General features: G+C 46.3%; 1 long non-coding RNA gene across 1 annotated transcript; it reads left to right on the top strand.

Annotated features, from left to right (window-relative positions):
- The first annotated feature begins 11,456 nt into the window (after nt 1–11,456).
- On the top strand, nt 11,457–12,476 carry LOC123124964 (uncharacterized). The gene is made up of 3 exons (XR_006461256.1): nt 11,457–11,594; nt 11,704–11,924; nt 12,373–12,476. It is a non-coding gene; the product is annotated as an uncharacterized lncRNA (long non-coding RNA).
- Nucleotides 12,477–16,801: the final 4,325 nt, after the last annotated feature.

Here is a 16,801-nt window from a genome sequence, read left to right as displayed (position 1 = left end):
CGTGCATAGAATATACGCATAGACCTAGCTCATGATGCCACTGTTGGGGAACGTATCAATAATTCAAAATTTTCCTACGTGTCACCAAGATCAATCTAGGAGATGCTAGCAACGAGAGAGAGGGAGTGCATCTTCATGCCCTTGAAGATCGCTAAGCGGAAGCGTTACAAGAACGCGGTTGATGGAGTCGTACTCGCGGCGATTCAAATCGCGGAAGATCCGATCTAGCGCCGAACGGACGGCGCCTCCACGTTCAACACACGTACAGCCCGGGGACGTCTCCTCCTTCTTGATCCAGCAAGGGGAGAGGAGAAGTTGAGGGAGAACTCCGGCAGCACGACGGCGTGGTGGTGGAGCTTGTGGTATTCCTGCAGGGCTTCGCCAAGCTCTATGGAGGAGAAGGAAGAGTTGGAGGAGGGAGGGGCTGCGCCAGGAGAAGGGGTGCGGCTGCCCTCTCTCTCCCTCACTATATATAGGGGGAAGGGGGTGGAGGAGGCGCCCTAGGGTTCCCTAGGGGAGGGGCGCGGCCACAGGGGAAACCCTAGATGGGTTTGGGCGCCCCCACCCCTAGGAAACTTGCCCCCCAAGCCGGGAGGGGCGGCTGCCCTAGGGGAGGCGCCCCCACCTCTCCAGGTTACATGAGAGGGGTTGGGAGGGGCGCACAACCCCTTAGTGGGCTGGTGTGCCCCCTCCCCTTGGCCCATAAAGCCCCCCAACGCTTGTCGGGGCCTCCGAAACACCTTTCGGTCACGCTGGTCGTCACCCGGTACTCCCAGAACAATTCCGGACTCCAATACCCTTCGTCCAATATATCGATCTTCACCTCCGGACCACTCCGGAGTTCCTCGTCAGGTCCGGATCTCATCCGGGACTCCGAACAACCTTCGGTAACCACATACAATTTCCCATAACAACTCTAGCGTCACCGAACCTTAAGTGTGTAGACCCTACGGGTTCGGGAACCATGTAGACATGACCGAGACGTTCTCCAGCTAATAACCAACAGCGGGATCTGGATACCCATGTTGGCTCCCACATGTTCCACGATGATCTCATCGGATGAACCACAATGTCGGGGATTCAATCAATCCCGTATACAATTCCCTTTGTCTATCGGTATGTTACTTGCCCGAGATTCGATCGTCGGTATCCCAATACCTCGTTCAATCTCGCTACCGGCAAGTCTCTTTACTCGTTCCGTAACGCATGATCCCGTGGCTAACTCATTAGTCACATTGAGCTCATTATGATGATGCATTACCGAGTGGGCCCAGAGATACCTCTCCGTCATACGGAGTGACAAATCCCAGTCTTGATTCGTGCCAACCCAACAGACACTTTCGAAGATACCTGTAGTGCTCCTTTATAGCCGCCCAGTTACGTTGTGACGTTTGGTACACCCAAAGCATTCCTACGGTATCCGGGAGTTGCACAATCTCATGGTCTAAGGAAATGATACTTGACATTAGAAAAGCTCTTAGCAAACGAACTACACGATCTTGTGCTATGCTTAGGATTGGGTCTTGTCCATCACATCATTCTCCTAATGATGTGATCCCGTTATCAATGACATCCAATGTCCATGGTCAGGAAACCATAACCATCTATTGATCAACGAGCTAGTCAACTAGAGGCTTACTAGGGACATGTTGTGGTCTATGTATTCACACATGTATTACGGTTTCCAGTTAATACACTTATACCATGAACAATAGACAATTATCATGAACAAGGAAATACAATAATAACCATTTTATTATTGCCTCTAGGGCATATTTCCAACATTTTGGTACCTCTACTCTCTACTTACCTAAAAGAATCAACCTCTTGTACGACCCCTTCTCCCTCAATAGATTTTCTTTTCTCCCTCCGCCGGTTTCTCCGTGTCGGTTTTATCCTTCGTTTTCTATTCCTTTCTTCTATTTTTGGTATAAACAAATAATTCACGTAGGGCAACCAAACGCAACCAATTCATGCATGGTAAGCATGGTAATAAAAATTTGATTTGATAACACAATAACTCGATGACCGTGTCAATCTCCTTCCTTCTTTCAATCAATTCCTTTCTTCTATCTCCTTTCTTTCTTCGATCACCGTGGTAGAGATTCCTTTCTTCTATCACCGTGGTAGAGATTCCTTTCTTCTATCACCGTGGTTTACCTGGCGGCTGGCGCCAATCATCTCCTCTCCCATCTTACGTCTTGTCCTTCGTCTGCCTCCCTCCTCCACCCCGTTCCCTCATATGTCTTCCCATGGTCCCACACACGCCCGATTTTTCCGTAAAAAGAGCCCACTCCGGTCCCCATCTCCTTGATCTGTTCGCTCCTCGCTGCCGCCTAGACGAACCCGTCCGAACTCGCGCTCGTGAGTTTTGTCGATCCCACCACTACCCCCCTGGCAGCAACGAGCAAGTCGACGCATCCGTGAGATGCACTTGCAAGGACGGACTCCGGTGATGGGAGGCATTGGAGGCACGGCCGCCGGAGCTGGGCAAGGGGAAACATGGGCTGGGAGGAGATCATGCATTGGGAGGGCGGCACACATGATGGGGTTGGGCTGCCAGCACGCGCGATGGGGCTGGGCGGGCGTGCATGTGCAGGGGTTGGGTTGGTCGCGTGTGTGCATGTTGGGGCTTGGCTGGGAGGTGCGTCGCGTGATGATGTACTCCCTCCGTCTGCGAATAAGTGTACATCTACCTTTTGTTCTAAGTCAAAGTTTTAAAATTTTGAGCAACTTTATAGAAAATAATAGTAACATATATGACATCAAATTGATATATTATCAAAGTACATTTCAAAACGAATCTAGTGGTACTCCCTCCGTTTTTATTTACTCTGCATATTAGAGTTGATTGAAGTCAAACTTCGTAAAGTTTGACCAAGTTTATAGAAAAGAATATAAATATTTACCATAACAAATCTATATGATGCGAAAGTACGTTCAATAATGAATCTAATGATATTGATTTGTTATTGTACATGTTAATATTTTTGTCTATAGACTTCGTGAAAGTTTACATAGTTTTTTTTTGCGGAAAAAGTTTACATAGTTTGACTTTGACCAAAGCTAATATGCGGAGTAAATAAAAACGGAGGGAGTACTAATTTGGTGCCATACATGCTTTTACTTTTTCCTAGAAAGGTGATCAAAGTTTTAAAACTTTGACTTAAGACAAAAGCTAGATGTACACTTATTCGCGGATGGAGGAAGTAGAGGCAAGTGAATAGGTACTCGGTGGGAGAGAAGCTGGGCTCGGGTGATGCGGCGGTCGGAGAGATGTTGTGGAGGAGTTGGTCGGCGCCTTGGACGTGCGTGCATGACCTGTGCCACTGGGGAAAGTGAAGTAGCAGCGCGAGTCCTCCATTTGGCCTTCTCTTTCTATGTTATAAGAGCATCTCCAGCCGCGCCCCCAACAGCCCCCCCAGGCGCCTTTTTACGCGTCGGCACCAAAAAAACTCCCTAGTCGCGCCCCCAAGACGCCGAAATCTGCCAGCTCGGCCCGTTTTTGGGCTCGGCGATCGCAGGCCGAACCCGACGCACTAGGGGGCGCTCGGGGGCTCCGACGCAAGGGAAAAACACGCCTGGGCCACACTGTCAGGCGAAAAGTCAAGCCGATCATCCAGATTCGCCTCCCACCCCCCGCGCGCTCGGCCGCCACCCTGCCGATCCCGGCGCCGCCCACCGCCCACCACCGCTAGATAGGCCATTCCCCGCCGGAAAAGAGAGGAGGTTTTGCCGCGGCAGCCTCTCCACCACCGTCCGGGCGATTTTTCCGGCGTTCCGGCCGCGCAGGGCGGTGTACCCGCGGGTGTGCGCCCACCGATTCACTCGACGACTATGGGCGCATGGCCGAGTCCACGACCATTGAGTGTTTCGATAAGTTCTGCAGGGCAGTGGTGGCAGTGTTTGGACCGCAATACTTGCGAACACCCAATGCGGAAGACACTGCTCGGATTCTAGCACAGAATGCAGCAAGAGGATTTCCTGGGATGCTTGGAAGCATCGACTGAATGCATTGGAAATGGAAGAACTTCCCATTTGCTTGGCAGGGAATGTACAAAGGTGCCAAAGGAGGTTGCAGTGTGGTACTTGAGGCGGTGGCCACACAGGACCTATGGATTTGGCACTCCTTCTTTGGTATGCCAGGAACTCACAATGACATCAATGTGTTGCAGTGTTCCACTGTCTTCGCCAAGCTTGTTGAAGCTCATTCTCCTCCGGTGAACTTCGAGGTCAATGGGCGGCACTACAACAAGGGGTACTACCTAGCTGATGACATCTATCCGAGATGGTCTACATTTGTGAAGACTATCTCAAACGTTGTGCCAGGAGGCAAGAAGTCTCACTTTGCCAAGGTCCAGGAGGCTTGCAGGAAGGATGTCGAGCGGGCATTTGGTGTGCTCCAATCTCGATTTGCTGTTGTCCCGTACCCTGCTCAGACCTAGCCGAAAGATCAAATGTGGGAGATCATGACTTGCTGTGTCATCTTGCACAATATGATCATTGAGAGCGAGTAGGAAGAGCCAGTGTTTGACACTGAACCATACTACAGGCAGGGTCCTCTTGCCCAAGTTGATCACCAGCTACCGGCAACCTGGACTGCCTACCTCAATTTGCGTCAGAAGATCCGAGACCCACAGGTGCATCAACAACTGTAGCAGGATCTGGTAGAGCACCTATGGAGGCTCAAGGGCGACGCCTAGCTCGACGTGTGATGAAATGTGAGTTTTTATTTGTTGAACTATATAATTTGTATTGAACTATTTGTTGAACTATTTGATTTTTATTGATTTTCTATGATAAACTATGTGATAAAAAATATTATGTTGACAATTCACGTCGAACCACATCGAATATGGGTAGATTCATGCCGATATCGGGCCATTTTTCACCGAACGTGGGCCGAAAAGTGAGCACATTTGCGCCAAAAATGGGCTGATATCGGCGCCTGGGGGCGACCTGGGGCGACGGCTGGGTGCCCAACCGCCCCAGAGCCGATTATACCGCCGGCTCGCTCCCAGGAGGAATAAAAATTGCTGCCTGGGGGAGCCAACGGCTGGAGATGCTCTAAGTACTCTTGCTCGTTAGACTAGCTAGCTTTTCATTGCCGATTTAGAAATTGGACGGATCGCTTGAGCAGCAAATCGTTTGCGTAGATTAGACCTCCAGATGATCAAAGAAGTACCCCCTCTATAAACTAATATAAGAGCGTTTCGATAACTATCTAAACGCTTTTAAATTAGTTTACAGAAGGAGTATGTGCTTAATGGATGGGTGGATGCTGACTTTAAATCAGCTCTCACATTAGTCTCTCTTATCACTGGTACTTTGCTCTTTTTAACCGAATCTGTTTTGTTGTGGTATGGTATTGGCGTCAGTTAATTTTCATGGTTCTTTGGGTGTTAAATAAACAGTTATTTAAGAGCATAAAACAGATATTTGCTTGAGGTAATTTGCATGTATAGATGCGAAGGAGGAAGTCAACAATTTACAATCAAAGTTCACGTTGATGTGCTTGTATGAGGTTCTCTGGTTTCGTTTCAACGAAATGCAACCCGGAGGCATTTTGCCCTCCTGATAGTCTAAAAAGTTCACCTTGATTAGTCGAGGTTCGTTTCGCTACATCTTTTTTTCTAAATGGGTGCAATGTCTTTTCTTTTAAGAAACTTTCATAAGTAATAAAATTATAACAAGGTACGTGGACCATCTAGCAACGAGTGCAAGCACTAGAGTGGGCGGAAGACGCGCCTTCATCGCCCCTCACTCGTCGAAACCGGGCAAACCTTGTTGCAGTACACAGTCAAAAAGTCGTCGTGCTAAGGCCCCATATGACCGGCACACCAGAGTAGCAACGACCGCTGATGAAGAATGCCGTAGATTGGGAGGCTCAAACATTTAAACACTCAAACGACGACCAACGACGACCTGATCCAAACAGATTCAGGGAAGACTAGCACCAACCGAATCCTGCTAGGTCCAACTTAGATACACTTCCACATGCCCTCCGACGAAGCTAGATGCACCATTGAGACGAGGATAGAACGTGACAGACATTATTCCTACTGAGGGACATCGCCGCCGCCATATAACACCAACCAAGACGCAGAACCTAACAAGAACGAGAACGGGACCCCTCCCGCTAGTAGGGGGCCGAGGTCCTTGGCGCCTCCATGACCCAAAGGCCATCAAAAATGTGTTGGACCAGCGACAACGTCAATGGGAGGAGGAAGATATTTTCTTGTGGAGGAGGAAAGATAAGGCGTAGTCAGGAGTGACTCTGACTCGACTCTATGTGTTAAATCAGACACTTTGGATCGTCACGATAATGGGTGCAGTGTCTTATCAGTTCTTAAAATCATATATGCGTGTTAAATCATGGACATGTCATATAACCACATGTAATATATTCAAGCTTTTCATCCGTGCTACATACTCCCTCTCTCTCAGTTTACATGGCGTGCATGTATCCCTAAGTCGTCAATTTGACCAACCTAATACAAGTCATCTATTACAAAAAATATACTAATATAAACTTTAGAAGTTCTATTTTCAAAAGGTATAATTTTTGTGTTATATAGTTTATATTAGGGTGATAAAATTGACAATCTAGGTATACACGTAGGACTTGTAAACTGAAACTGAGGAAGTACTATTAATAGGCTACAATTTATGCTCTCCATTAGTATTGTTGTTTGTCTTTCCTTCTTCACGGGGACACATGTTGCATGTCTCTTTCCATTCTATGCCATTCTAATTGATTTTACAATTAGTCAACGGGGTTCGCTTATAGTCACGAGGATCTTTTTTATGCGCATGGTATTCCAACGATAATGTTCCATACTGCTATTCAGTTTTTATTTTTCATCTCAGTGCTAAATGGGAATTTTTTTAATATTCATGTATCTATATTGTTGCTCGTAGCAATGCACAGACATTTAGCTAGTACTCCCTCCGTTCCAAATTACTCGTCGTGGTTTTAGTTCAAATTTGAACTAAAACCACGACGAGTAATTTCGAACGGAGGGAGTAGATAATAACAACAGGGACGAATCAGAATCAGGCCAGGCTATTGACTGCGACCCCAAGGGTGCGTGGATTGACATGTAGGAGTAGATGCACATGGACTGACTGACATCATGGACACGTATAAATTTTCTTTTTGTGGGAAATCGTGGGCACGTAAACCTCCGTTCTAATTTGGAAAGGGAGCGCCATACATCATAAATTAAAAAAAATAGTGGAGAAAGGGGGGGGGGGGGGGGGGGGGATTAAGACCCAAATTCTGGTGTATTATTTTAGCAACCATCATGCCAAATCTTTTAATTAGAATCACACAATAAATTGCATTGGTCACATCAAATTGCTTTCAGATGTGGGTTTGAGATCAACCCGACGAGTTGGTTAAACAAAATTGTTGCAGATCAAAATACTACATGCAAATTAAAGTACCATGTAGTCATCAATTTAATAATAATAACTAAATCTATTCACATTAGTGAACTGAACAACAACAATCTACAAATGGACAAGAACAAACAAAAAAAGAATGGTCGACTATCTATCATGCGTATCAGTTATGTTTTTGACATTCAATCAAATTCGTTGAGAACATTAGATTGAAAATTAATGTCCAATATTCATCTTGTTCATCCATTCTTATATTTTTCTGTGAAAACTAAAACAAAATAAAATAAATTCTAAGGGTGAATGAATTATTGGCATGAGTATTAACCTTAAAGAAAAAGTGAAAAAAAACTTAAAATAAGAATGACAAAAACTTGCACACAATTTGCACATAAATTACACTTTTATATTATGCATAGAAGTAAGCATATGATAGTGCAATATTTGCATACTTGTGTGTATACCAACACACACAAAATGAAAATATAATAAAACTTTCTGCAACAAAATGCATTAGTGCATTGGTATTAGCTTGTAAGAAGAATAATGTAAAACAAAACTAAAAACAAATGATGACAAAAAATTGCACATAAGTTACTCAAAAATGCATTTTTTTATAATATTCAAGAATAAACATATAATAGGGAAAATTGCTTTCCAGTATAATTTACACCCATATTGTATTGTATTTGCATGCATACACTTACACAAGCACAATATAAAAATGTACACATAAAGGAAAATAAAAGCTGGCTGGAAAAAGGAAAACAAACAGAAGCAAACACGCATAAAAAGTTTGACTGAACTATTTTTTTTCCAAGCGCCTATCAAATAGAAAAACCTAAAAAACAATAAATTTCAACCTAGAAATGAAAAAGAAAGAATAATTTTCAATCTAAGTAAGAAAAAAAGCATGGGAGTGGTTTTACCCAAAAGAAGAATGTTAAAAACGAAGGAAGGAAAACTATTTAAGAAAGAAAGAATTCTAGAAGTGATGCTGGTTAAAAAAACTACTCGAAAATTATTCAAAGTATAAAAATCGATTGAAGAAGAAAGCATCGTTAAAATGATTTACTCAAAATAAAAACATAACTGAAAATAAAACTATAAATAAAAAGTATTCTAAGGATAAATAGATGGGAGCGACTATCTGTAAGTCGAATGATTTTTTTTGGTGTAACTCACTTTTTCTTTGCTACATGTTACTAGATTTTCTTTGACAACACGTGTAGACTTGCACAAATTTTTCCAAAAATAGTACGGATATGATATCAAGTGTTTATTCACGTATGTGGTCGTGCAACTGATTAAAACTATGGACTGCAAAGCGGATGTACGATACCATATAATCACTTATTATTCAAACTACATGCAATCATAATCTAAAAACACAAAAAAATGTTATTCTACGGTAAAAATGAATCAGGGGCATTGGTGCAACCCTAAAAAACAAAGAAAAAGAAAAAGAAAAGAACATTTTGCACATAGATTATGTACAAATTGCACTGTTCCATAATATGCAAAAACAACTACATATACATGTGAAGAAATGTGTCAATTAAAGCAAGTGGCCATGCACTTGGTTACAACTACAAGCTTTAAAGTGGATGAACGACACTCACAATCACTTTTTATTCAGTACGGGATGTGTTATCAGTACCCATCTCATCGACATCATCAGAGTCTGCTTTCAGCCTCACTAGAAGAATACTTGAGGAAAGAAGAACAAGTCTCACCCCGGATATGGTGAGAACACTCATGGCTGTGAAAGACTGGAGAACTAGCCAGAAGAAGAGGCCAACACACAGCGGAAAACAAAGAACTGATGGCCACGTTCGAAGATCTTCCACTCGAAGATGAAGAGTAGTTGTAGTCTTTGTATTTTTTTCTCTTTGTATTTTTCTTTTGTAATCTAGATCGTGGCTTTGTACTCTTTTACTTCCTAACGATGGCATGTTTTAATGAGGCAGTCACTAATAAAGCTCAAGATTTTTTCCACATGATGACACTTTGCCTCATTTTAATTTCTCTGCATTTTCTGGACTTATTTATGCCAAATGTGCCTAACGTGTTAGCCCATGTAAAAAAATGTAAGTTTTTTTTGGCTATATAAAGGGCTTCCTACCCCCTCTTATTTCTCACACTCAAATCCATCTCATTTCCAACACTCAAACATGGATGCTTCAAATGTTCGGCGAAGAGTCTCAGACATTTGGAACTACTTTGATGAAGAAATATTTGTGGAGGATGGTGTGTACGTGCGTAAAGCTAAGTGCAAAAGATGCAGGATCTATTTGACCGTGAGGTACGGAGGAGCCGGCCACCTAAATCGCCACAAACAGGGACACACCAAGAAAGACGAGGAGGCCGCGGGACACCAAGCCGTGTAGTTGCATCTTTGTAATTTTCTTATCCTTTTATATTTTCGTTTTCTTTTGTAATTTAGAGCATGGCATTGTACTCTTTTACTTCTTAGGGGCGGAAGATTTTAATGAGGCATGCTTTAATAAAGCTTAATATTTATCCAACATGATGACACATTGTCACATTTTGTTACTTTCTATATTTATTCTTTTTTTTCATTTTTTATTTTTTCGTAACATACGAATTTTTTTTTGATGTAAAATTAATAAATGTGCTACAATTCTTTGGATGTAAAAAAACAAAAAAAAATAGTGCTACGTACTCTCTTCGTAAAGAAATAGCAGTACTCTAAACACTCTTATATTTCTTTATAGAGAGGGTACCAAACTACCAATGGTACCACTTACCAGTTTTTGTTTGAGATGATGGTACCACTTACCAGGGACAGCGTGCATCGTGCATGCAGTCCCCGTGCTTGGGCCAGGGAGGCTAGCATGCCGGCACTGCCCGAGTACTTCGCGTGCCTGGCCGGGCCGTGCCGTGCCTGGCCCGTTTAATCCAGGCCGGGCCGGGCCGGCTCATTGGGCCAGGTTTGTATTAGTTTCGCCGAGCGGGGCGTTGCCTCCCCACCCACCACCACGAGAAAGCAAATCGCCGAACCCTAAATCACCGTATTCCTCCCCGCCGGTCAGTCCCATGGCCACCTCGTCTTCTTCATGCACGCGGGTCGGCGAATCGTCTTCCTCCCCGCCGTTCAGTCCCATGGCCACCTCGCCTTCTTCCTCCCCGCCGGCCGGCGAATCGTCTTCCTCCCCGCCGGCCAAGTTAGTCGCCATGAAATAAAATACGTCGGTTTCAGGCCACATCGCGCCATGATATATCTTTGGTTATTCGTCTCCCAAGGTTTTACAAATTGTTATACCACTCATCAGGCTTGCTTGTTTCGCTTCATGTCTCAGCCGGTGGATCAGGTCGGAGACAGATTCTCTGCACTTGTGTATGCCCTACCTCTCGCTTGGTCGCCTGTTCTTACTTATAATCTAAACGTAGATATAGAAGTGCATTTCAGTTGGCTTGACGCCTCCCTGGATTGCAAATCGCCGTTCTACTTGGCCGTGTCACCATGTTCAATCTCCTGGGATATACACAATTAAATAGTTCTTATGCACTCATCTAGCTTGTTTCTCAGTGTCAGGGATTTGCCTGGTGAGGAAAAGTCATCTTCCGATCTGTCTGACGCTTCGGAGTCCGATGAGTATGAAAAAAAAGCTTTTGCTCTTTCGTTTTCTGTTTCTCCATCTGGTTGAAATCCATAGCGTGTTTATATCTTCTAACATAGCATGTCATCGTTCTTCTACTCATTGACCGAGCCTACCCACTGCAGGGGTTCAGAGACTTATGACACAGACCATGTTTTGGCCTGGAGAGATCCCGGTTTGCCTACACCAGTTTATGTCAGAATGGATAGTTCAGGAGTTTTTTACACATATCCTACTCTGGGTGATAAGCCGTTGCAGAGTCTTGAAGAAGTTGCAAGTGCTGTTGATTCCTATGCTTGTCCCAATAGCAATGTCATGTAATGTTCTGATCTCTCTCAAAAGAAAATCGTTTACCTTCTCTGAAGAATGAACATCTATTAATCATATGCTCTGATCTGAAATTAGGTCTGATAAGATGCTTTCAGAGAAGGAACGTGCTGTACTGAACGTCTTTACTTTCCAGATGGCACCCCGAAGGTCTACACAAGGGCTCAAGTAGCGGAGAGGGAACGTGACAAAGTTCGGAGACTGGTTGAAGCTTTACTGGACAAGCGGAATGACGCTGAGGTTCATTCTTTGCTCGCCTTCACTCTGTCCCACTACCAGGCTTGTGTTGTATTTTATTGTTACTGCTTTGTGCATGCAACATTAATGATCCAATCAATGCTTATTCTAGGATCGTGTGGATGAACTCGAAGAAATTGTTCATTGGCAATCAATCTGCGAAGGTGTCGAATGGTACTATCATCTCAATATCACTGTGAAGACCAAAGAAGCTGCCAAGTGCCAATGATGCGGGCAGCACCAGTCTATTCTTCGTTGAAGTCGCACGTGATTCGAATGATATCACAGGATATTATATCAACACTTTCTCCAGGGTTGACACTGACGGCCAGGGTAGTTTACACTCTTATCTCAAATTATGCATTTTTGGAATACTGTTTGAAATTATCTGTTAGATATAGATCAGAACGATACACTAGGATGTTTTCTCTGCATTTTCTGTGGTGTTAACGCTGACGGCAAGGATAATTTACACTCGTATCTCAAATTAAACATTTTGGTACAGTGTTTGAAGTTAGCTTATATATATATATATATAAAATTGCAAATGTGTTTCTGGTTTATTGTGGAGCCCTTACTGTTGACCTGTTTGCCTGCCCATTGTGCCATCTTATACCATACATAGCTTTATGTCTGTAATATCACAATCCAACTGGTTCACGCACAGCCATTTGTAGGTGCTGCAATCATGCATTGTTGGCACTTATTCAGCTATTCTCGTTGTATCTGAGCCAGGCTAGTCATCTGACACTTAAATGACAAATTCCATACCTGTCTTTAGATCGTGGAGCTACCTGCAATGGCTGTATAAACAATGAAAGTGATGGTATGAAGCACCCGCGTGCTGCTTCATTCAAAGGCGGCCACGTTTCCCACTTGGTTTTGGTCCCTGTAATGAGAAGCAGTGGGTCGACTCCCGTCACAGTGTATGGTGATTTATGTACTGGCTAGCGTTTTAATATCTTCAATGTGCTGCGCCAATGTTAACTATGTGTTTTATCCTCGGTTGCAGGAAGCTCAGTATGAAGAAATGCTAAAAAAAGAGGAGAAAAGGATTAGAGACCATTTTGAGGTAATTTCATAATTGTGTGGTAAATAACCATTTTGTGGCAACTTGATTTTGAACCACTGGACTAATTATTTCTTTTGTGTTTATCATCTTCTGAAGTTCCTTGATAATGCTGAACATCTGCGCTGCAAACGTCTTAGTTATCGACGGAAATATGAAATAAATCTCCAGGTTCGAGTCCCAATCTCCTTCAATGTGTTAGTAGTTGTGTGTCTGTCAAGTTTTTTGTCCCATTCCCACGTGAATTTTTAGATGTTTAGAGGAAGAATCCTGAAAGCTCCTGGATGTTGGTAGTGTTACCAAACTGTTTTTTTAGTTCCGAGCCTGTTTTCTGGCGACCTGCTTGTGAGAAGAATAGGGCACTTGCCTCTGAACTGCTCAGTAGTTTGCTTGGGTTTGTATCCACCCTGAAACTTGATTGTTCTGAGGTCACTAAATCTGTTTGGTGTCCATTATTGGTGTTTGAAACTGGTCTGCTATCTGTTTTCCTTTGCTCTTTTAGTTGTGCCATGTACAAGATTAGTTGTGCCGTTGCATGTTTTTGTTTAGATGACTCCATATACTCGTTGACTGCTGAGAAAAGTAGTGTTGCTTATGTGATTTTGAACATTGAACTACTGTTGCAATCACGGTCCATAGTACTATATATTTCGCCACCAGCCACCTTTTTGAATGTCAGTCGTCTGTAGTTCTCTAGCTCTATTGTCTTTTGGAGGCACTGCCTGTATGCGACATGGCCGTGAACTCATCTTGTATTCAAATTTTGTGTTTTTGACTAGTTCTTTCATTGCTGCTATTTTACAGTCGGATGAAGAAATTGCCTCTGATTCAGATGAAGAGTGAAGACGTCCCTGCCTATTATCACCTGTTTTCATTTATCAGTAGATTGAACTCTGTGGAGTTTTCGAGTAATTCAACTTGTTACCAAGGTAAACACCCAACTTATCTTAGCCATTATGACATTTGTGTGTAATGGCATATGTGAACAAGGCTGGAAGGCTTGTCCAATTTCTTGTGTTTTCATCCTGTCTGGAATAGTAGCTTATTTGCATACCACAGGCTGTGCAAGCATGGCGACGAAACCCTATCTGTTGGCAGCACGTCCTTAGCTTCGCACCCCGTTTCCACGTCTCTCGTGCCCCCCCTCCCCCTCCCCTGTACCTCTCCCGACTCCCTCGCTGTGCTCTGGCTATCCTCGGTAGGACTGCAGTGCCGTTGCACCATTGGATGATAGCATTGTGCCTGGGCGGCGTCCACAACGACCTTGAGCCGATGAGAGCAAGCCTTGCCGGTTCTGACGGTGATCCCATTACGCGTGGCTATCACTCCCATCACGCGGGGTTGGTGACCTCGGGTTGGTCACAATGAGGAGGAACTTAAGAGTAACAACACACACTCCAATACAACTTTACTTATGTGGCACATATTTAATGAAGAGAGAGGTGCTTGTGGTAACTAGCTAAGTTACCGGAACATCACACACTCTAAAAAACAATGAGTCTATAACCTAATAAATACATCGTTGCATGACACTGTATAGATGTTCCTACCCACTATGAAGATAGTAATATAGTCCAGAGAAATATGTAAGTTACTAGCTTATGTTCTTGCCCATTGTGACCAGCCTCAGCCATATCAAGGTTTACCCTGACAACCTAGCAAGTACATCTGTTATGTGCATGTATATCATCTTGTTTAGTGCAGGGCAGCTCCACCATAGCGAGAGCACCGCAACGACCAAGTCTTGATGTGACCAGCTGGTGAAAAGAAACTAGGGCCTATTGTATTTCGTGAGTAATTCGCATGCCGTGTTTGAGGTGGTCGCTGTAAAACTCTAATCTACTCTTCCTTATTTAATAGATGAGGCAAATTTTTTACCTCCGTTTTGAAAAAAATAAAATGCTGCGAATATATTAGACCCAAAAAACGAAGCTGCATTGGGACTTTGCACCCGTACAATTTCGTTTAAGTTATTTCCATCAGTAGCTTTGGAGCGACGCTGGGGGCAGTAAATAGCCTCCATAAACTAGTTATCGCGTTTTTTTATATCTGGAACACCCTGCATTCCATTAGGTAGTGTCTACGCCAAGTTTGCCGGGGACAGTACTCAATCTTACGCTCGATGAAACATATACTAAGCTGGAACTTTGCTTCTCTGAAGAGAACACCGATCGGCGCGATCCCACTGTGACGACTCCATGGCCATTTTAACTGTTTGATAGTGGAAAAAATGACACGGCCAGTACCAAAATTTTCAGCAAGAATAGCATGTATGAGAGCATCTCCAGCCGCGCCCCCAACAGGCCCTTTCCAGGCGTATTTGCCGTGCCGGTACTCAAAAATCGGCCCAGTCGCGTCTCCAGTAGCCCGGTTTTTGCCGGCTCGGGCCGAAACTGGTGCCGGCGGACCCAGGCCGAACCCGGCGCACAGGGGGCGCCTGGGGGCGCCGGCACAAGCGAAAAGGGGCGTGGGGCCGCTCTGTCGGCGAGTCGACATCCCCTTCCCGCTTTTCCCCCACTTCCCTCCCATTCTCTCCATTTCTCCTGCCAATCTCCCTCCCGCTTGCCGTTCCTTCCCTCCTGCTCGCCGTTCGGCTTGGCCGCCATGCCGCCGAAGAAGTACGTGATCCCCCGCGCCGCGGCCGCCTCGTCGCCCAGCCGAAGCAGAGGAAGCCGAGGGCGCCACCGTCCAAGCCACCGGGCATGACGAACGCCGAGTGGAGGGCGAAAGTTCAGCGACGGGAGGCTGTCACCGCCGACCGGCGGAACAGGGCGATCGCCAAGAAGGCCCGTGACAACGCGACGCATGCGGCGGCGGAACAAGCCGACACCGAGGCGACTCGCGTGGGGATGATGAATCCACCCGGCGGCCACGCCCAGTACGCGCCCTGGAGCCAGCAAAGCGTTGGCTCTCCGTCCGGCTTCTCGTCGTCGCCGCAACCATCGGGATGCACGCCGTCGCCGGGCTACTCCGACGGGGACGCCCACGGTGGGTTCAACCCCAACATCACCTTCCCCCATGGGCACCGGCCCAGCGCATGCCCTCGCCCGCCTTCGCCGGCGTGCAGTACCCTCCATACAACTACTCGCGGCCGGCTTACGCGTCCCCGACGCCCCATCTCCGCCGTTGCGCGCTGCTATTCTCACAAGCTTCCACATCGCACCTCGGCGACGTCGACGCGACTGAAGGGGACATGGACGACATCATCACGGCAGGCTCGGCCGCCGCAGCCGCGTCCCCCGGGTTCGCTACCAGGACGAGACGATGGACCTCAACGACGACATGGACGGCGAGCTCGAGTACGGCGAGGAGGAGCCAGACGAGCAGGATGAGGAGGACGGGGACGGGGAGGAGGAGGAGGAGCCGCACGAGCAGGAGGAGGATGACGGGGACGGGGAGGAGGAGGAGGAGCCAGAGCCGGCGACTGTTCTGGCGAAGAGGCGCAAAAAGAAGAAGGGAGCGGTCAGGACCGGCGAGCCGCGCATCAAGTGGGCGTCCAAGGAGCATGAACGCCTCGCCGAAGCGTGGAAAGTCGTCTGCCTCGACCCGACCACCGGCACGAACCAGAGCATCGACACATACTGGGAGCGCATCAAGGCCGAGTTCGACGAGCGCAAGCTCGTCGACCCCTACTTCAAAGGCGTCTACATGCAGCGTGGGGCGAAGGCAATGGCGAACCGTTGGGGGCTCATCCAAGCGGCGTGCAACAAATGGCATGGGATCGTCGAGGAGGTCGCGGCTCGCCCGGAGAGCGGCGCCAGCGATGAGGATCAGGTATGGCACGCCGGTCTCCCGCTTCTCTTCGCCGTGTGCGCCCGCCAACTGTTTGTTCCTCCGCGCAGCTCGTGCGCATGTTCGCCATGTATCGCCAGACCAACAACGACCAAGAATTCAAGTACCGCCACGTTTACAAGCGCATTGACAAGTGTGAGAAATGGGCGGAAGTCCGGCGCACCCTCGGCATGGCCAAGGAGACCTACAAGCCGGACGCGCCGACGCCGGGCGCGTCAGAAGGGCGGCCTGGCGGCAACAAAGGGGCCAAGAAGGGGAAACACGCCGACGCGGCCACCGCGCGAGTGCAGGAGTCCATCGAGCATTGCCTCGCCGACGCACAAGCCCGGGCCGCCCTGCGTGAAGAGAA

Source organism: Triticum aestivum, chromosome 5D (assembly GCF_018294505.1).
Source record: "Triticum aestivum cultivar Chinese Spring chromosome 5D, IWGSC CS RefSeq v2.1, whole genome shotgun sequence".
NCBI classification, from domain to species: domain Eukaryota; kingdom Viridiplantae; phylum Streptophyta; class Magnoliopsida; order Poales; family Poaceae; genus Triticum; species Triticum aestivum.
Note: the sequence above shows the minus strand (reverse complement) of the source record. Positions and strands in the feature narration are given on the sequence as shown.